General features: G+C 48.2%; 1 long non-coding RNA gene across 1 annotated transcript in view; it reads right to left on the bottom strand.

The window, feature by feature from the left end:
- Positions 1–23095, bottom strand: part of LOC137417576 (uncharacterized) — a 106313-nt gene that overhangs the window by 7082 nt on the left and 76136 nt on the right. The window contains exons 3-4 of the long non-coding RNA XR_010982469.2: positions 5536–5718; positions 2214–2274 (exon numbers count right to left, since the gene is read on the bottom strand). This is a non-coding gene — a long non-coding RNA (uncharacterized LOC137417576). The remainder of the gene's footprint in view (positions 1–2213; positions 2275–5535; positions 5719–23095) is intronic.

The following is a 23095-nucleotide window of genomic DNA, read 5'->3' as shown; positions in this document are numbered from 1 at the left end:
ACGGTGTTTGTCTTCATTTTAAGGCATTACGCCCGGTTTACGTCAAAAACCGAGTTACGTCACAGCTTATGGAACCAATTAATGACGTAGGACGGGGTATTGCTGTATTCCATTTTAACATTATGGGGTATTGTGTGTAGATGAGGGACAAAACATCTCAATTTAATCAATTTTAAATTCAGGCTGTAACAACAAATTGTGAAAAATGTCAAGGGGTGTGAATACTTTCTGAAGGCACTTTACATGTAACGAAGAGGGACCTGCAGGACATCCATGCAATGTAAAATGTGACTTCAAGTCCTCAATCTCCAACTTCCAACCTGAAGGCTTCAAATCCCCCCTATCCCCTCCCCCCTTCCCCAAAACAACTCCTCAACCCCCTGCCCCTGCCCCAGCCACAACTCGCCCCTCCCCCCTCACCCAAAGTTGGAATATAAGCACACGTACAGGACAACATTGGGACACATCAACGAGTTGGAATATAACTACACGTGGAGGACAACATTGGGACACGTCAACGACTTGGAATATAACCACACGTGGAGAACAACATTGGGACACATTAATGACTTGAAATATAACCACATGTGGAGGACAACATTGGGACACATTAATGACTTGAGATATAACCACACGTGGAGGACAACATTGGGACACATCAACGACTTGGAATATAACCACACGTGGAGGACAACATTGGGACACATTAATGACTTGGAATATAACCACACATGGAGGACATCATTGGGACACATCAACCACTTGGAATATATCCACACGTGGAGGACAACATTGGGACACATCAACGACTTGGAACATAAGCACATGTGGAGGACAACATTGGGACACATCAACGACTTGGAATATAACTACACGTGGAGGACAACATTGGGACACATCAACGACTTGGAATATAACCACACGTGGAGGACAACATTGGGACAGTGGGACACATCAACGACTTGGAATATAACCACATGTGGAGGACAACATTGGGACACATCAACGACTTGGAAGATAACCACACGTGGAGGACAACATTGGGACACATTAATGACTTGGGATATAACTACACGTGGAGGACAACATTGGGACACATCAACGACTTGGAAGATAACCACATGTGGAGGACAACATTGGGACACATAAATGACTTGGAATATAACCACACGTGGAGGACAACTTGGGACACATCAACGACTTGGAATATAACTACACGTGGTGGACATGATTGGGACACATCAACGACTTGGGATATAACTACACGTGGAGGACACATCAACGACTTGGGATATAACTACACGTGGAGGACACATCAACGACTTGGAATATAACCACACGTGGAGGACAACTTGGGACACATCAACGACTTGGAATATAACTACATGTGGAGGACAACATTGGGACACATTAATGACTTGGGATATAACTACACGTGGAGGACACATCAACGACTTGGAATATAACCACACATGGAGGACAACATTGGGACACATCAATGACTTGGAATATAACCACACGTGGAGGACAACTTGGGACACATCAACGACTTGAAATATAACTACATGTGGAGGACAACATTGGGACACATCAACGACTTGGAATATAACGACATGTGGAGGAAAACATTGGGACACATCAACGACTTGGAATATAACTACACGTGGAGGACAACATTGGGACACATTAATGACTTGGGATATAACCACACGTGGAGGACAACATTGGGACACATCAATGACTTGGAATATAACCACACGTGGAGGAAAACTTTGGGACACATCAATGACTTGGGATATAACTACACGTGGTGGACAACATTGGGACACATCAACGACTTGGGATATAACTACACGTGGAGGACAACATTGGGACACATCAATCTTTGGCCTGTGGTGTTCCACCCGAAGTGAGATCCTCTGCTCTATATGTACATTGCGTATATTCACGTATATGTCCATTATGTATATTCACGTGTATGTCCATTATGAATATTCACGTATATGTCCATTATGTATATTCACGTATATGCCCATTATGCATACTAAAGAGATACCCGTGCTACGCACGGGTGGGAGGCCAGAAGCAAACAGGCAATGCAGATAGGTGAATGCTAAAGCATGAAACCAATAAATTCGACATTCCTGTAGCACCTTCAGTCGCACGTCAGACATGGACAGCAGGTTTGTGAAGGACTTCCATGAAAAACGTACCTGTTCGCAAACAAACGGTACGTTCACGTAGAGAAACATCGATCGTGGATCCGTGGCGAATCTGCGTATGGTGATGGCAAAATATCAGAAATTGAAGGCTTTTTTATTTTAAACGATTCATATAAACATCCGTTGAATCATATCACACGCAAATCATCAAAATCTAAACAGTATCTTTAGAATTTCAATAAAAGCCACATCACTGTTCATATCGGTAAATATTATTCCATCGTGTTTCAAATCGTGATCGATACACTATGATCGTGATGATCGTGATCGTGAATCGTGATCGATAATCGTGATCGATAATCGTGTTCGATAATCGTGTTCGATAATCGTGTTCACAATCGCTATGTCGTATGTACTCCCGATACGTGTACCAAATTCCCGATACGTGTAACTGTACCAAATCAACAGTTAAAAGGATTTTGAGCCGATAGGTGTTACGTTCTTGGCAAGATCGATGGAGACAGCGATCTGTTAGATCTGATCGTCCTTCATGACGAAGTGCAGATCCTCCTTCATGCCACATCCGATCGATGCAGCCATGCAGCGATCGGTGCAGTCGTTTGTGCGGCACACGGTGCAACGATCGGTGCAGCCGTTTGTGCGGCACACGGTGCAGCGATCGGTGCAAACGTGGACTCCCACACTGCCACATCCTGCTGATACTTGCTCTCGCATGACGTTTCCGCATGACGGATGTTTATATAAATCGTTTAAAAGAAAAAGAAGCCTTCAATTTCCGATATTTAGCCTTTTCATTTGGGCCTCCCAATTGAAGCCCCGCCCACAGGGCGGGTACCGTTGCTCGACGTAAGAAGACGTCACAATGAACGTCATGCAAACGCGAATGTTATGCGGGAGTCCAAACCTGAGAATGCTGGAGACTAAAGCTGAAATTGGGAAAACTAAATAGCCTATTTTACTCCTGGGGATCCCAGGATTATCCACCCAAAATATATTTTCGATCGGTTCAGCAGTTTTTACGGTACCTTCGAACGGACAGACAGACATTTGGTGAATTATAGTAAGATTCACGTGTATGTCCATTATGTATGGACGTATGTGTCCATATCATCATTTATATAAAGCTCTTTCTAACCACTGACTGACTGATATGAATGTTCAGGACCTTCTTGTGTGTCGTCGAATGCCGAAATTTGGCGTGCCAACCCACATCGAAGCACCGGAAAAGATCCCAGAACTGGCGGAAAGCGTCCGTAAATAAAAATTTACGGCAAAAAACCAATAACGCATACCTAAAAAAATACCTCAATCAATATCTATCATCTGAAAATTGTAATTCTATAAATGTAAACTGTGAAATTAAAAACTCAATGAAAATTCACACAAGAACCGTAAACACGTGCGTGAAATAAAAAATAAACCAAAATTGATATTTAGCAGCAGGTCGGCGAAGCTTGTCTGTAATCATAAAGCTTCTATTTAATTACCCTTGCCAGAGGAGAGGGCATTGCATTTGAGTCCGTTTGTCTGTCTATCTGTTTTTTTGTCTGTCTGTATGTCAGTTGCCTACATGTCACAATTTTCAACCGATCTTCACGAAACTTCACCAAATGGTAAAATTTGCCAAAAGCAAGATGCCTATTGTTTTTGGGATTAAAAGGTCAAAAGGTCAACATAGGCCAAAGGTCACCAACTTTGCTGAATTTCTAAAATCCTCAATTTTCATCCGATTGACTTGAAATTTGAAGAGGACTTGCATATCTGGTCACTGAATTCAACCACCAACTATTTTTGAGGTTAACATAGGCCAAAAGGTCAACATTGGTCACATTTCTTAAATCCTCAATTTTCATCCAATTAACTTGAAATTTGAAGAGGACTTGCATATCTCGTCATTGAATTCAACCACCAATTATTTTTGAGGTCAACATAGGCCAAAAGGTCAACATAGGCCGAATTTCTTAAATGCGCAATTTTTATCCCATTAACTTGAAATTTTAAGAGGATTTGCATACCAGGTCACTGATTTCAACCACCAATTATTTTTGAGGTCATCATAGGCCAACAACTTATTTTAGGGATTTCGCAAGTATCGTGCTATGCATGACATATTTCTTGTTTGTTTGTTTGTCTGTCTGTCTGTTTGTCCGCACAGAATAAATATGATTTTCTCTGCAGCCGTTGGTCTGATTGACAGGAAAGTTTTTACCATTGGTGCATCTCCTCCCGTAGAATTTTTTTCTTGATGATTATGATGTCATAATCACGTGGTATGTATATATGTCCAATAGTTTCGTTTTTCCATAGTATCTATATGAATTTCAACCTGGGATCCCCGCATCATGTGCTGTTGGTTGAGATGGAAACATGAAACAGACGAACCACTCCATCGGTCTGACGTGGTCTGCTACGAGTGGAAAAGCATTTAGTCCGTGCTTGGTGGGGTCACCTGGCCCAGTGCTCGTTTCCTCTAATGTACCCCCTCGTAACCTCAATCATCTTGATTATTCCATCGATTACCATACAATTACCTGTGAGCCAATTGCCAACATATAATGGACTAAGAATGAGTTCGGTTATGCTATTAGCCGTTCGATTCACCTCATCGGGATCCATAACGTGTGGTATCCGATGTCCACCTTCACCATGCGTCCAGCAGTCCCCACGTATGACACTTATACAACGCCTAACCCACCTGCAGCAGCAGCCTCCCTCCTCGCTGCGCGAGCGTGGTTTTTCAGGGAAAGACCCCCGGGGCTTTATCAAAATTTCTTAATTCCTCGCCACGAACCTCCCCCAGATGGGCCTGAAATTGCTTCCTGCCATTATGGCAATGCGTCCAGAGGCCGGGGAGCAGGCGAGCACCATTCGGGGCCACCAGGCTCAGGGCTCGGGGTTAAGGGCCAAGGAACTTTTTTCCTCTCCGATAACGCGGAGCCGTCGCTCATCTTACATCGACAGTGGGCCTCGACACGTGCTCAGGGTCATGCGCCTCGAGTGTTCCCGCCTTTACCGTGGCACCTGCCAGAGGCCTCCTCCACCTCGGATGTGAGTTCGTGTCGCTGCGTGGCAGTCCGCCTCATGGGCCGAGTGGTTTTCTGCTCCTTTGTCTGCATGTCGATGTGCGCTCTTTCAAAATATACACTTAAACCTCGTTATTAACATCGAAAAAGACCATCACACGACTGTTGGAAATGCCACAAATAACACAAAAACGGGGACATTACTACAAATAATGGATTGATGACGTCATGTAAACTTAAAAGGGAAAAGTGGAGAAACTTTCCAAAACGTTATTACAAATATCAGACACACGATGTGTGGGCAACGTTAACGTTTTTAGAATATTTACCATGGAATCACTTGGGAGTAGATTATATGGCAGGAATTTCGACAGGTGACCTGGGCACGCAATGGCCTGCTCTTTTCGAAAGGTGCCGTGATATCTTCAACGTCCACCGGTGACTGCTTTCTCCATATGGTCATCTCGACGTACTCTTCAAGGGTCGGCGTCCACGTTGATGCAACACCCTGTCTGCAAAACACCAGGAGGGAGGTTGAGAGTCGGTTTTGGAAACAAACCGAGACTGAACATTTCAAAGTTCATTCATTAGCTCTGAGCTCTTCTGGCAACTGTGTTTGTGTACATCTTCTATAACACCTGTCAGTGAATTACTGTGTCAGTGTACATCTTCTATAACACCTGTCAGTGAATTACTGTGTCAGTGTACATGTTCTATAACACCTGTCAATGAATTACTGTGTTTGTGCACATGTTCTATAACACCTGTCAATGAATTACTGTGTCAGTGTACATCTTCTATAACACCTATCAGTGAAATACTGTGTCAGTGTACAATGTACATCTTCTATAACACCTATCAGTGAATTACTGTGTCAGTATACATCTTCTATAACACCTGTCAGTGAATTACTGTGTCAGTGTACATCTTCTATAACACCTGTCAGTGAATTACTGTGTCAGTGTACATCTTCTATAACACCTGTCAATGAATTACTGTGTCAGTGTACATCTTCTATAACACCTGTCAATGAATTACTGTGTCAGTGTACATCCACTATAACACCTGTCAGTGAATTACTGTGTTTGTGTACATATTCCATAACACCTGTCAATTAATTACTTTGTTTGTGTACATCTTCTATAACACCTGTCAGTGAATTATTGTGTTTGTGTACTTCTGCTATAACACCTGTCAGTGAATTACTGTGTCAGTGTACATCTTCTATAACACCTGTCAGTGAATTACTGTGTTTGTGTTCATCATCTATAACACCTGTCAGTGAATTACTTTGTTTGTGTACATCTTCAATAGCACCTGTCAGTGAATTACTGTGTTTGTGTTCATCGTCTATAACACCTGTCAGTGAATTACTGTGTTTGTGTACATCTTCTATAACACCTGTCAGTGAATTACTGTGTCAGTGTACATCTTCTATAACACCTGTCAGTTAATTACTGTGTCAGTGTACATCTTCAATAACACCTGTCAGTGAATTACTGTGTCAGTGTACATCTTATATAACACCTGTCAGTGAATTACTGTGTTTGTGTTCATCGTCTATAACACCTGTCAGTGAATTACTGTGTTTGTGTACATCTTCTATAACACCTGTCAGTGAATTACTGTGTTTGTGTTCATCGTCTATAACACCTGTCAGTGAATTACTGTGTCAGTGTACATATTCTATAACACCTGTCAGTGAATTACTGTGTTTGTGTTCATCGTATATAACACCTGTCAGTGAATTACTGTGTTTGTGTACATCTTCTATAACACCTGCGAGTGAATTACTGTGTTTGTGTACATCTTCTATAACACCTGCGAGTGAATTACTGTGTTTGTGTACATCTTCTATAACACCTGTCAGTGAATTACTGTGTCTGTGTACATCTTCTATAACACCTGTCAGTGAATTACTGTGTCAGTGTACATCTTCTATAACACCTGTCAGTGAATTACTGTGTTTGTGTACAGCTTCTATAACACCTGTCAGTGAATTACTGTGTCAGTGTACATCTTCTATAACACCTGTCAGTGAATTACTGTGTTTGTGTACATCTTCTATAACACCTGTCAGTGAATTACTGTGTCAGTGTACATCTTCTATAACACCTGTCAGTAAATTACTGTGTCAGTGTACATCTTCTATAACACCTGTCAGTGAATTACTGTGTCAGTGTACATCTTCTATAACACCTGTCAGTGAATTACTGTGTCAGTGTACATCTTCCATAACACCTGTCAGTGAATTACTGTGTCAGTGTACATCTTCCATAACACCTGTCAGTGAATTACTGTGTCAGTGTACATCTTCTATAACACCTGTCAGTGAATTACTGTGTCAGTGTACAACTTCTATAACACCTGCCAGTGAATTACTGTGTTTGTGTACATCTTCGATAACACCTGTCAGTGAATTACTGCGTCTGTGTACATCTTCTATAACACCTGTCAGTGATTTACTGTGTCAGTGTACATCTTGTATAACACCTGTCAGTGAATTACTGTGTCAGTTTACATCTTCTATGTGTCAGTGTACAGCATTACATGGGAGATATTGTATACGATAACATGCATTACATGGAAGACATTGTATATGATAACATGCATTTTATGAGAGACAGTGTATATGGTAACATGCATTATATGGGAGACATTGTATATGATAACATGCATTATATGGGAGACATTGTATATGATAACATGCATTATATGGGAGACATTGTATATGATAACATGCATTACATGGAAGACATTTTATATGATAACATGTATTACGTGGGAGACATTGTATAGGATAATATGCATTACATGGGAGACATTTTATATGATGACATGTATGACGTGGGCGAGATTGTATATGATAACATGCAGTACATGGGAGACATTTTATATGATAACATGCATTACATGGGAGACATTGTATACGATAACATGCATTAAATGGGAAACATTGTATACGATAACATGCATTAAGTGGGAGACATTGTATACGATAACATGCATTACATGGGAAACATTGTATATGATAACATGTATTACTTGGGAGACATTATACATGATAACATGATAACATGGGAGACATTTCATATGATGACATGCATTACGTGGGCGACATTGTATATTGTTGCGGAAATGGCATCTATGGATTACGATGGTATCGTTTATCAATAGTTATTTCCATAGTGCATGTTTAAGGTAAGTTTGAGGTAATTTAATTATCATAAGGATTATGCATCAATATTTGTATGGAAATCAGTGATTTTCCCTCCGTTATGGTCGCGTCTAAAACCACTTTTCCCTTAAATCCCTTTTAATGTTTTCCATATGTAATCTGTCTTATATGTCCTTTTTGGGGGCAGATTGGGCCTCACAATGCTGCAAAGGCACAAGTTTGTGCGCCAAGGCCAAGGTTTCCGAGCGATGGGTGCCCCAGACATTTCCCCCCAAACATTTGCAAGGCTCAGGGGAAAGGTTCCCATTGATTTACGGCCAAACCGCCGATCATGTGTGGGGCAAATAGGGTAGAGCCACGTCACTGGCAGGGCATAGTATGGGAAGGAAAAAGGTTGCATGCACGTCCAGTCGATCCAGCTCAGACCGGTTCACCTGCTGGCAAGACGGGGTATTGCAGGAGTCGGATGGGGCCAGAAGATGCTGCTGAGGTCCCGACCTGGTGCCGCAGATGCCTCCGTTCAATTCCGCCATTTAAGCTACGCTGTAGCTCATGCGGTGCCGGTTTGGATCAGTCACGCGGTCTGGATTGTGACTGGTATTTCATTGTCTTGTCAGTTTCTCCCTGGTCTTTCTCCTGTCGTGTGATTGGGGCCTGATAAGACTTAGTTTGATAATGAACTTCCGCATGTACAATACCCGGGGTAAATATTTTGTTGCAAATAGCATTGTTATATAAAATGCTCGTGTGTTCATTGTTCTCCCTTCCTTGTCCATTAAATACATATGCAAAGTCACTGGGTCTCCATTGAGTAATTTCGAGTCAGCACGATGTGTAAAACCGTTCGGTTTTATCAGTTCGACAAAGGACAGATTTGTTAGAATGATTGGAGTCCATTTCAAACTCTCCCCCATCGGGTGCAACAAACTGCTCTAGTCGCCATTTTGGGTAGCTCAGTGTGGGGAGATGACCCGCGCATCGCTCGATCAAACCCAAACGTACCAAATTGAGCTCGGTAAAGGTGCACATAGGCCCTTGATCCGGCTCAGTGTGTCACGGCTGACTGGCCAACGTGGCCGCCACAACAATATGATAACACATGCAATACGTGGGAGACGGGGTTGATGTGGACCTGGTGCACACTAAATGGTGGGGAGAAGCGGGGAGTGCTGGGAAGGGTTATTCTCCAATAGTTCAAGGAAAATGTTTTCTCATCAAATTTTAAAATGTATATATTATCTTAAGATGATCGACATCAAGACAATTTTGATCACATCGACGCCTTCTTGCAAGGCCTCAAGCACGAGCCCTGATTCGGTGCGAGATGAACACGCGAGGGCTCGGGTCGGTCTGTAAACTCCCGGTCCGTGATGGGTCGGGTCGACCTGGGCCGACACAGGTCACGTGGAAAAGGGCTCCGGTATAAAAAAAAATTCGGAAGTCATCGGCCACGTGGGATTATAAAAATCTGACGGCAATCAGGCAAACGCTACGAGGAATGGAAAAAGTAGTTGCGGATAATAATTGTGGAGAACCCGTTGACAACAATTTTGGATAATTGGCGTCGCTTGTCTGCTGGCCAGAAATTACCAGAGCAAGCTAGGCCATCAGCAACCGGTTGGGTTTATACGTGAGACAATTTCCTCACCCAATCGATCGATGCTATCACCGAGGGTCTGAGTTAGACAGGAACGATAGACATGTCCAAAGGAAAGTAATCTTGAACATTCTCGAGAGAATTGTTAACCCGGAAGTAGGCCGTAAGCTTTGCATGGTGCGTGAGGTGCACATAATTAATTAATTACCTCCGCCACCAAAGGTGGATGGAGGTTATGTTTTCACCCCTGTCTGTCCATTTGTCTGTCCGTTTATCCGTTTGTTTCCTTGTGAACAAAATATCTCAAAAAGTTGTGGACGGATTCGGACGAAATTTGGCAGAGATGTAGCGTTTGTGACAAGGACGAAATGATTAGATTTTGGTGAAGATCAGGATTCGGATCCGGCTACTAGAATTTTTAAATGATTCTTCACCATTGGGAGAGCGGGCCAAAAACGATACATAGCAGGATATCTGAAAAGTTGTGGACGGATTTGGACAAAACTTGGTGGACAGGTTGTGTGTGTGACAAGGAACAATCGTTTCGATTTTGGTGAAGATCTGAATATGGATTCGGATATGAGAATTATTTAATTTCCTAAGTGATTCTTCACCATTGACAGATGGGGCCAAAAAACGATACTGAGCAGGATATCTGAAAAAGTTGTGGATGAATTTGGACGAAACTTTGTGGACCGGTTTGGTGTCTGACAAGGACAAATAGATTCAGTTTTGGTGAAGTTCTGAATATGGATTCGGACATGAGAATTATTTAATTTTTTAAGTGATTCTTCACCATTGGGAGATAGGGCCAAAAACGATACATAGCGGGATATCTCAAAAATTTATGGATGGATTTGGACGAAACTTGGTGGACAGGTTGTGTGTGAGACACGGAAGAATCGATTCAATTTCGATGAAGATCGGGATCCGGATCCAGCAGGTATAATTTTTTTAAGTGCTTCTTCACCATTGAGTGATATGGCCAACCAGGTGGAGGTATGATCTCGACTGAGTACCGTTCTAGCTTGTACATATAATCCTTTGGAATGCTTTGGAAAGTCGTTCGAGACTCTAAAACAACAGGTAAGCAATCTATACCTGCCGTGAAGAAACTGTTTACGAACTGTGTCGATTCACTCAAAGTGGAATCGAAAAGACAAAACGCTCAGAAGCGCTTCGTTTGTCATGATGGTTCCCAGGTGTACAACGAACCGTTAAATTAGCTCTAACCGTTAACAGGTGTTAACGATACTGGGGGACGGGCTGAGGATCCCCCCGGCCTGGACGGATGACTCCACTGGAGGCTTCGATCCTCGGACTAACGGTCATTGATCTCAGGGTGCTGAGCAAGGAGGGGTCGTGAGGAACCACAGGGGTCATTTCATTTCCTTTTCTTTAAGAGGGACTTCTTATACTTCCTCACTTCCCTAAATAAGGGGTGGGGCCGGATATGGTACCAAGCTTCCTAGAATTGTATTCAGAGTGGCAAAGACCCAAATTGAAGATTTGTGCAATGGTTAAAGTCCAGATTCCCTGGATGGTTTAAGGTGTTGACCTTTTAGGATCCTTCCTTGCCCATGTCCGCTACAGCATCCCCATGAGACTCCAGACGGATCGGAGCGTTTGAATTGACAGGATCAGGAAGAGACCGGGTGTTGCCTCTTCCATGCCTAATGCCTCGGTGTTTTCTTTGAACAAACAACACCGGCCTGAACTAAAGGGTTCCACCTAAAAGAACAAGAAAGAGCAATCCGACATTGCAGACCCTCGCCAGGACGTGCTTGTATGGTGTATTTTGTGTGGTGTTTATTATCTGCTGTGTTTGTGTGGTTTATTGTGTCTGGTGTTTATTACCTGCGCCACCAAAGGTGGATGGAGGATATGTTTTCACCCCTGTCTGTCCGTTTGTTTGTTTGTGATCAAAATATCTGAAAAAGTTGTGGACGGATTCAGACGAAATTTGGCAGAGATATAGCGCATGTGACAAGGACGAAATGATTAGATTTTGATGAAGATCCGGATTCGGATCCGGCTACTAGAATCTTTTAAGTGATTATTCACCATTGGGAGACAGGGCCAAAAACGATACATAGCAGGATATCTCAAAAAGTTATTGATGTATTTCGACGAAATTTGGCAGAGATGTAGCGTATATGACAAGGACGAAATTATTCGATTTTGGTGAAGATCCACATTCAGATCTGGATACTAGAATTTTAAAAGTGATTCTTCACCATTGGGAGATAGGGCCAAAAACGATACATATCAGGATATCTCAAAAAGTTATGAATGGATTTGGCCGAAACTTTGTGCACAGGTTGTGTGTGTGATAAGGAAGAATCTATTCGATTTTGGTGAAGATCTGAATCTAGATTCGGATATGAGAATTATTAAATTTTTAAAGTGATTCCTCACCAGTGGGAAATAGGGCCAAAAACTAAACATAGCAGGATATCTCAAAAAGTTATGGATGGATTTGTACGAAACTTGTTGTACAGGATGTGTGTGTGACAAGGAAGAATCGATTCGATTTTGGTGAATATCCGGATCCAGCTAGTAGCATTTTTTAGGTGATTATTCACCATTGAGTGATATGGCCAACCAAACGGAGGTATGCTCTCTACTGAGTGCCGTTCCAGTTAGCTGCTGTGTCTGCGTGGTTTATGGACGACTTCGATTTATGTTCAATCCAATGTGGCTGCTGAACCACGTGACCGATGACGTCATTAATTTAATTCTCCCATGCAATGTTTGTGTCGATCATGCTCAATAAATTTCAAACTGATCGGATCAAGCATTCTACTTGTCTAATTATGACGTCATAATGAAGGCACCGATGACATCATCATGAATATATGTTGTGCCCCATCGGGAGTACTTTACATCGAGCTATGCTTCAATTTTTTCCGTGGAGCAGTTTCACAGACATAGAGGTGCAAATTTTTTCAGTTTTTCCAAGATGTCGCCCGTATCAGGTAAAGGACCTATGGTCCTACATGGAGGACCTATGACGTCATAGTTATCGTTGAAAAATTCTGCAGGAGGAGGTGCTCCTATGCTAAAAATTTATTGGCAATTGGACCAACGGTTGCAGAGAAAAGCATACTCGCGTTCTGTGTGACAGACAGACACAAACAGACAGACAGACAGACATATGAAAAATCACTCATAGAGCGACACTTGGCAAAACAGAACAAAGTAGAATGGCACTCAGTAGAGCATCCTTTTGACCTCAAAAATAATTTGTGGTAGAATTCAGTGACCTGATATGCAAATCGTCTTCAAAGTTTAAGTTAATCGGATGAAAATTGTCAATTTTAGAAATTTGGCCTATGTTGACCTTTTGGCCTATGTTGACCTCAAAAATAGTTGGTGGTTGGTTACAGTAAGCTGATATGAAAATCCTATTGAGATTTCAAGTCAATAGGATGAAAATTGAGGATTTTAGAAATTCGAAAAAAAGTGGTTGAGCTTTTGCCTATGTTGACCTTTTGACATCAAAAATATATAGGATTTTGTCGGACCACGAACTCTACCATTTGGTGAAGTTTCGTGAAGATCGGTTTAAAATTGTGACCTGTATGCAAGTATAAGTGAGGGGACACACAAACAAACACACAAACCAGAGTGAGCAACATACTTGCAAAAAAAATTGTTTTTTTTGGCCAAGTAACAAACAGACAGACAGACAGACAGACGGACCCAAATACCATACCTTCTCCTCTGGTGAGGGCACAAACACTTTGGGACAAAACCAATAATTGATAACTGGACCCGACCAGGTGGTTCAAAATCAACCAACAGGTAATAAAGCGAGTTGGCTCGAGAATCGAGGATCACGTGGAATTTTCATAGAAGAACACGTCAAAACAAAAGTTCAATAACTACATCTATCTATAATTCCAGTAATCTCTGTGTGTATGTATGTATGTATGTATGTATGTATGTATGTATGTATGTATGTATGTATGTATGTATGTCTGTTTGTCTGTGACCGCTGTTTCTCGACAACCACGGGTCCGATATACTTTAAACTTGCCAGGTATATTGATGGGGACCCGAGGATGTGCCTTTTCAAGGTTTCATATTAATCGGAGAAGTAGTTACCGAGCTATGTCCAAAAAACGATTCAACCAATCAGAGAGCAGCGAGCTATCACGTGTGCCGAACGTGGCGAACAGACTCTGCCTCGGACGGCACATTTGAGAGCGTATTCATTTATTTCACGTTGGCAAACTATGTTGCCGTTAAACTATGTTGTAAAACTAATTAAAACTAATTTGCGACATATTAATCGAAGAAGTAGTTACCGAGCTATGTCCAAAAAACGATTCAACCAATCAGAGAGCAGCGAGCTATCACGTGTGCCGAACGTGGCGAACAGACTCTGCCTCGGACGGCACATTTGAGAGCGTATTCATTTATTTCACGTTGGCAAACTATGTTGCCGTTAAACTATGTTTTAAAACTAATTACGTGCACGCTATGGCGATTTCTTTACCAAACTCCGCAAGCCGTTCGCTTTGGACCAAACCATTTCATGTAAATAGAGGGGGGGGGATTGTCACCGTACTCGCAAGCCGTTCGCTTTGGACCAAACCATTTCATGTAAATAGAGGGGGGGGGGGGGGGTTGTCACCGTACTCGCAAGCCGTTCGCTTTGGACCAAACCATTTCATGTAAATAGAGGGGGGGGATATAATTTTACATATATATATAGTACGGGCATGCCCTAGTCTATCTATAATTCCAGTAATCTCTGTGTGTATGTTTGTATGTTTGTATGTTTGTATGTTTGTATGTTTGTATGTCTGTATGTCTGTGACCGCTGTTTCTCGACAACCACGGGTCCGATATACTTTAAACTTGCCAGGTATATTGCTGGGGACCCGAGGATGTGCCTTTTCAAGGTTTCATATTAATCGGAGAAGTAGTTACCGAGCTATGTCCAAAAAACGATTCAACCAATCAGAGAGCAGCGAGCTATCACGTGTGCCGAACGTGGCGAACAGACTCTGCCTCGGACGGCACATTTGAGAGCGTATTCATTTATTTCACGTTGGAAAACTATGTTGCCGTTAAACTATGTTTTAAAACTAATTAAAACTAATTTGCGATTCATCGTAACTGCGATTTGCGACCTTCCGGACAGTGAAGACTGCACTTCCGGCAGCCAATCACAGAACGCGTTGTTGCGTAGGCGTGGCCGATGTGAGAGCGAGCCGAGCCGAGCGCGTGCGCCATTACGGTTCGTAATTCGATTTCTTCCGGAGAAAATAATAATTTCTCGATTTCTTATGCGCATTATTTCTCCCAATTCAGTCAGAGCGAAGGGCGGAAGCGAAGAGCGTTGTTTTTTTTGTTTACGGGCGTACGGGCGTACGGGCGGGGTAGAGCGTACGGGTAGCGTTTTTTTTTTTTTTGGCAAGGAACGGGCACCCACGTACGGGCATGCCCTAGTTTTTCTAAATACAGGAAGTGGCATCGACATCATGGTAAAAGCATTCTGGGAAAAAAACAATATGGCAGCCAACATAGTCATGAGTGCTGTGGAAGTGGAACACGACCGAGCATGATCACGAAGAAGATTGTGACATATGTGTGTGATAAGGTCTGGGTCCATAAATTCATGCCAGAGTCCAAGTGACCCGGAAGCATGATGGTAGTGCAAACATCGGACGTCTCCAGATCCCGAAAAATTGAAGGTTCAGTCATCATCCGGAAAGGTGAGACAAGACGCAACCCTGAGGCAATGGCCATGTATCCCTGGACTGTTCGTCCTCACTCCCGGTGAATGTGACACTGAAGGAACTGCGCTCCAACGCGAGTCGAAAGAATTGACGCGACCAAAGACGGAATTCGTCCGAGTTGCTTTATTGAAACAAAACAGCTCAGGTATTCTGACAAGCCCGTTTTTCGGGCAACAATATATATACACATTTATGTCGGGAAGTTTGCCCGGCAAAAGCTATACCGGGCATGCCCGGGTATCAAGGGCGAGCCTTGGAAAGGCGAGTCTGGACCTGCCCGGGCGTGTTTGGCTGCGGCCTGGCAAGTCGAGGCTGGGCGTGCCCGGGCGCTCTGGGCGAGCACTGGAAAGGCGATAGCGGGCATGCCCGGACGCTCTGGGCGTGCCCTGGAAAGGCGATAGCGGGCATGCCCGGACGCTCTGGGCGAGCCCTGGAAAGGCGATAGCGGGCATGCCCGGACGCTCTGGGCGAGCCCTGGAAAGGCGAGAGCGGGCATGCCCGGGAAAGACGAGACCGGGCGTGCCCGGGAGGTTCGGGCGTGCCCGGGAACAGTGAGTCCGGGCATGCCCGGGAGAGGCGCGTCTGGCCGTGTTCTGGCCGGTGCAAGGCGATTATGTACATCCAGCGGTAACCGCTACACACGCCCCTCCAGAATCGACCTGCACCGGCAGGGTCAATTTAAGGGGGGTCCGGATGACCCGGCCGAAGCGACCCCTGGAGGGTCGTGGGGAGGGGTCTGACGTGGTGGTGGGTGGTCGAGCGGGGGGAACTGTGGATGGGGGGCAGCCTCGCCGCGGAGGAAGGGCCAACCGTGGTGGTCGGTCGACGTCCATGTGCGCCGGTTTGAGGCGGTCCACAGAAATCCGGTCCGGCCGGCCGCCGAAGTCGACGATGAAAGACTTGTCGCCCCGTCGCAGGACCCGGAAGGGCCCGTCGTACGGTGGCCGGAGTGGCCCCCGGTGCGCGTCATGACGCACAAAGACGTACTCCGCTGTGCGAAGCGCCGGGGGGACGTAGGACTGGGGGCCACCGTGGCGGGACGTCGGCACGGGGGCAAATCGTCGGGCGGCCTCCTGGAGGTCTGAGCGCTGGCGAGCGGCGGACCAGGGACTGGTAGCGTCAGGCACGAATTCACCCGGGACGCGGAGTGGCTGGCCGTAGACGAGCTCGGCGGCGGACGCCTGGAGGTCTTCCTTGGGGGCCGTGCGAAGGCCCAAAAGTACCCACGGCAGCCGGTCGGCCCAACCGTCGTCCTGAAGGCCGGCCATGAGTGCGGCCTTCATGGAGCGGTGAAACCGCTCGCACAACCCATTGGCTTGGGGGTGGTAGGCCGTGGTGTGGTGCAGCGTGACCCCCAACGAACGGGCGACCGCGCCCCAAAGCTCAGACGTGAACTGTGGGCCGCGGTCGGATGAGATGTCCGCTGGTGCGCCGAAGCGCGCGACCCAGGTGGCGATGAACGCCTGCGCCACGTCGGCGGTGGTGGTGGAGGTGAGGGGCACGGCCTCCGGCCACCTGGTGGTCCTGTCCACCATGGTGAGCAGGTGGGTGAACCCCCGCAAGGGGGGCAGGGGACCCACCAGGTCCACGTGGACGTGGTCGAAACGCCGTTCAGGCACGGCGAAAGGTGCCAGCGGGGCCTGGGTGTGGCGGTGGACCTTGGCTCGCTGGCAGGCCGTGCAGGCGTTGGCCCAGTCGCGGATGTTTCGTCGAAGGCCGTGCCAGACGAAACGCGCCGACACCAGCTTCTGAGAAGCTTTCCGGCCCGGGTGAGAAAGGCCGTGGATGGAGGCGAAGATGCGGCGCTGCCAGGAAACGGGCACGATGGGGCGAGGCTGGCCATGGGAGACGTCGCAGAGCAGGACGGTGCCCGCGAAGGGGATGTCGGCCAGGCGGAGGCCCGTGTCCGCCACGCGGAGTGCCTGCACCGAGGCGTCGGTGGTCTGGTCGGCCGCCATGAGCGTGAAGTCCACGCCGAGGTGGACTGCGTTCGCGCTGGCCCGCGAAAGGCAGTCGGCCACGGCGTTGTCTTTGCCGGCGACGTGCTGGATGTCCGTGGTGAACTCCGACACGGCGGAGAGGTGGCGCTGCTGGCGGGCCGACCACGGCTCCGTGACCTTAGCCATTGCGTAGACCAACGGCTTGTGGTCGACGAAAGCCGTGAACGGGCGGCCCTCCAGGAGGTGTCGGAAATGGCGAACGGCCAGGAATAGCCCGAGCAGCTCGCGGTCGAACGTGCTGTAGTTTAACTCGTTCGGCCGGAGTTGCCGGCTGAAAAAAGCGAGTGGCTGCCAAACCCCGTCCACCCATTGCTCATGGACGGCGCCCACCGCGTAGTTGGAGGCGTCCGTAGTGAGGGCGATGGGCGCGTTGAGCACCGGGTGAGCCAGCAGCGATGCGTCGGCGAGGGCCCGTTTGGCACTGGCGAAGGCCGCGTCCATGGCCGCGGACCAAACAATGTCATGCTTGGCCAGCTTGCCCCGGAGGGCCTCGTAAAGGGGCCGCATGAGCTGAGCAGCGCGGGGCACGAATCGGTGATAAAAATTCACCATGCCGAGGAACTCTTGGAGGGCCTTGATGGAACGGGGACGCGGGAACGTGGTGATGGCCTCGACCTTGGTCGGCAGCGGCACGGCCCCGGTCTTGGTGATGCAGTGGCCCAAAAAGTCAATGGTCGTCGCGCCGAAGTGGCATTTGACCGGGTTGACAATTAAGCCGTGCTCGCTGAGGCGACCGAACAGTGTTCGGAGGTGGAGGAGGTGCTCGGCGCGGGACGTGCTGGCGACGAGGATGTCGTCCAGATAGACGAAAAGAAACGGCAGGTCGCGCAGCACGCCGTCCATCAAGCGCTGGAACGCCTGGGCCGCGTTCTTGAGGCCAAACGGCATCCGCAAAAATTCGAACAGGCCGAACGGCGTGATGACGGCCGTCTTCGGGACGTCAGCCGCCCGGACAGGTTCCTGGTGGTAGCCCCGTATCAGGTCAATTTTCGAAAAGATGACCCGTCCCGCCAAACGGGCGGAAAAGTCCTGAATATGCGGGATCGGGTACCTGTCGGGGGTGGTAGCGTCATTGAGACGGCGGTAGTCGCCACACGGGCGCCATCCACCCCCCGGCTTTGGCACGATGTGCAGTGGCGAGGCCCACGCGCTATCGGAGCGCCGAACGATGCCGAGGTGCTCCAACGCGTCGAATTCGGCCTTTGCCACGGCGAGCTTGGCTGGGTCGAGGCGGCGGGCCCTGGCGTAGACCGGCGGGCCCGTAGTGGGTATGTGGTGCTCGATCCCGTGCCGCACCGCGACGGCCGAAAACGTCGGCCGCGTGAGGGCCGGGAATTCCACGAGCAGGCGAGCGAACTCGTTCGTTGCCGGGAGGGCGCACGCCAGTTCGGTCGGCGCGGAGCTGCTCATTGTGCACGCCAGGGAGCTGAAGGTCTCGGCGTGGACAAGGCGACGTCGTTTGACGTCGACCAGCAGCCCGTGCGCGCAGAGGAAGTCGGCGCCCAGCAAAGCCACGGGGACGCTGGCGGTAACAAAAGTCCATTGAAAGCGCTGGCTGCCGAAGCAGAGGGTGACGACGCGTGGGCCGAAAGTGCGTATGGCCGAGCCATTAGCAGCGACCAAAGAGGGGCCGCAAACTGCGTCCAGCCTGTCCTGCTCGGAGGCAGGTATGACGCTCAGTTGGGCGCCGGTGTCGCACAGGAAACGCCGTCCAGACGCTTTGTCCCGAATAAACAGCAAGTTGCCCGAGTGGCCGGCGCTCATGGCTGGGAATGAACGCCGGCCCGGCCGTTTCCCGACCTGCCGAAAGTGCACGGGGGCCGGCACGTCCGAGCCTTGTGTCCGAACCTGGCGTGGTAATAACACCACGCCCGGTCAGGTGGAGGCCCCGGCCGTCGTGTCGGAAGCGGGCGGTGCGGCGTGGCGGCCGCCAGTTGCACCGGCAGTTTGGCCTCCAACCGCGCAGGGCGCTCGGGCGTCGCCTCGGACGACGGCGGGCTCCAGGTAATCGCGCCGATGTGCTGGCCCGCCGAGGAGATCTTATCGGCTTCCCTGGCGAGGGCGCGGGAATCCGTGATCAACGTGCCAGCCAGGGCGAGGCGTACCGGGTTAGGCAGCTGACGGAGGAACAGCTCCCGGAACAGGAATGCCGGAGAGTGCTCGCCGAGCAACGAGAGCATATAGTCCATGCGCTCGGACGGGCACGTGTCGCCGAGCTCGGGCAGGTCAAGCAGGCGCCGTGCGCGTGCTGCCGGTGAGAGGGCGAAAGCGCCGAGGAGGAGCGTCTTCAGCGCGTCGTATTTGTCAGCAGCCGGCGGGTGCTGGGAGGAGGCTCAAGGCGCGGGCCACGGTGGCGGAGCCGAGCGCCGCCACAACATGGTGGAAGCGGGTGTCGTCCGCGGTGATGCCTCGCAGGGCGAACTGGGAGTCCGCCTGGGCGAACCAAACAGCCGCGTGAGTCTCCCAGAAGGTAGGCAGTTTAAGCGTCACTGCCGTATCCATGTCGGTAGGTCACCAATGAAGGAACTGCGCTCCAACGCGAGTCGAAAGAATTGACGCGACCAAAGACGGAATTCGTCCGAGTTGCTTTATTGAAACAAAACAGCTCAGGTATTCTGACAAGCCCGTTTTTCGGGCAACAATATATATACACATTTATGTCGGGAAGTTTGCCCGGCAAAAGCTATACCGGGCATGCCCGGGTATCAAGGGCGAGCCTTGGAAAGACGAGTCTGGACCTGCCCGGGCGTGTTTGGCTGCGGCCTGGCAAGTCGAGGCTGGGCGTGCCCGGGCGCTCTGGGCGAGCACTGGAAAGGCGATAGCGGGCATGCCCGGACGCTCTGGGCGTGCCCTGGAAAGGCGATAGCGGGCATGCCCGGACGCTCTGGGCGAGCCCTGGAAAGGCGAGAGCGGGCATGCCCGGGAAAGACGAGACCGGGCGTGCCCGGGAGGTTCGGGCGTGCCCGGGAACAGTGAGTCCGGGCATGCCCGGGAGAGGCGCGTCTGGCCGTGTTCTGGCCGGTGCAAGGCGATTATGTACATCCAGCGGTAACCGCTACAACACTACTAGTCCAGTAGAAATAGATTTGGAAATTCAAAAACACCTCCTATACACTCCAGACTCAGAACCCTGGGAATTCAATCCCATTGGACCACTCAAAGAACATTGGGAAGGTATTGAGATTACAGATGATCAAGATATTAAAGGACGCGTCCCAAAATGGTCTTTTTACCCATCCCAAAGGCCTCGATACACATGGAATCAAATGGAGGAGATACCACCTCGATGATGTATGTACACCAATGTGCTCCGGTATCCAGGGGAATGGGAATACCTTGAGGAACTTTCAAGGTCATTGGAATCTACCGAGATGAAGCTGAGTCCATTGGCCTATCACGTTCACGTCGCAGACAGGTCGGTGGTCTCTCTGTCTTCTGCCATCTCCGTGCTTTGTCCGCACCTTGAGCCGATGATCGATGCGACTCGCAGCCTTGTGCTGCATACGAAAAAGGAAGAAGAAGAATGCAGGCCGGAAGTTGCATCACAAAGTAGGCCTACACCTTATCCTTAGCCCGACAGCACCGACACTCTGTCTGCAGAGTTTGGACGTAAGACAGATCAGGATCATGACTGGTCATCATCTATCGGCTATCGAGGTGACCTCTCAAGGTTGTACTATTCGTAAAAACTAGAACATGGGAGATTGAGGGTACAATGTTGCAGAGACAAAAGGCATGAAGTTAAGATATTGTACGACAGGTGTCCAATGCCCTTCAGTTGTCCTTTCAACTTCTCTTTTTCCATTTTCCAAGTTCCCAGGCGAATCGAGGCCGTGACGCGGAATGATGAGCGGAACGGGTTCATTAGCAGTGGCTCACAGGCCCGAGCCCTCATCACCCTCCTCATTAGCCCCTGTCGCCCTTACAAATGTCCCCGCGATGATTCCCGGTGTTTAAACAGCGAACATCCCATCTCATCCGGTGTCCATTCAAAACGTCTCCTCAATCGCCACTTGAGATCGTCTTACCCAGCCTGAGCAAACGGCCATTCCAGGATTATCTCCCATTCGTTACCGCGTTTTGCCTAATCCCCATGGCCCCTCTCGCTACCAATCTGTCCATATACTTTGCCATATAGTGATGTAGGGGCGCGGGTAACTCAATAAGCCGCTTTCAAGGTAAAACCTCGGGTTGATTCCTTCTGGCCTTCCACAAACGAACTCAAACTTTTTGCCAAAGCCGAGTGGAGCTTTTTAACGGATCATACAATGTCGAGGCTCATGGAGGAGCTGGAACACAGAGCGGATCAGGATGCAACAAACAGAGAGAGAGAGAGAGAGAGAGAGAGAGAGAGAGAGAGAGAGAGAGAGAGAGAGAGAGACAGAGACAGAGAGAGAGATGGGGACACTAACAGTAGGGTTGAGGGACAAGATGGAGGAAGACTTGGGCAAATAAGGGATTTGAGGAAGAACGAGGGGCAAGGGAGAATGCTTGGGGTGGACAGGATGGAGACAGAACCAAACTCTCAGGAAAAACAACTGGAACTTTGGAAGGAGGTGGGCTTGGGGGATGGAAAAATTGAAGAGAATGAGGAAGTTGGTTCCACAGGTGGGGAAAAACAAAGGAACGAATGACTGGAAGTGAGCTGTGATTTAGGATTTTTGGAGTTTCACCAGAAAGCAGGGATAAGAGCACGGACAATCCTCATCGGTTGGCATCCATATGGAGGACGTTCCTCCTTGAGAAATGCCCCGCTGAGGGTGGTGATCAAAGCGGAGCCATTGTTGTGACGTTGCTGGTACCCAGAGTACCCTGCGAGGTGACGGCACTTCCCCCAAGCTCAGTGGCTGTTTGTCTCGTCTAACAGTCTTGTGTTTGTCTTGTCTGTCCATGTGTGTGTGTCCACTATGAGCCTGTTAGAAAAAGAAAAGTGGGTCACTGGTCCCACCTGTCGAACAGTTCCCAACATGCAGGTTGTACCACAGCCCACAGGTATCAGGTATAATGTGCGCAAGCCCGCGGACCTCTTTTTGAGCTTGTTTCCGGCCATATTTGCATAATATTGTCTCCCAGACAACTGAGAATTTCTTCAACGAGGTAAGAAAGTCATTATTATAGTAACGAGATCCAGAGGGCCTCTGTGAGTTGGATGTGTTTCAATATTGGCCGAAGGTCAACGGAGGTTGTTTTCACCCCTGTCTGTCTGTAGGCAGGTTATCTCAAAAAGTTATGAAGGGATTCAGAGGTAACGACGTGGACGAGTTGGTTATGAGACAAGGACAAGCCGATTCGAATTTGGTTCAGGTCCGAATCCAGATCCGGCCCATCAGTGGAGAACCCTTCAGCCTGGCAGAGGTGTGC

Source organism: Myxine glutinosa, chromosome 1, assembly GCF_964187855.1.
Source record: "Myxine glutinosa chromosome 1, kmMyxGlut1.1, whole genome shotgun sequence".
NCBI classification, from domain to species: Eukaryota; Metazoa; Chordata; class Myxini; order Myxiniformes; family Myxinidae; genus Myxine; species Myxine glutinosa.
This window is presented reverse-complemented; position numbering and strand designations above follow the sequence as displayed.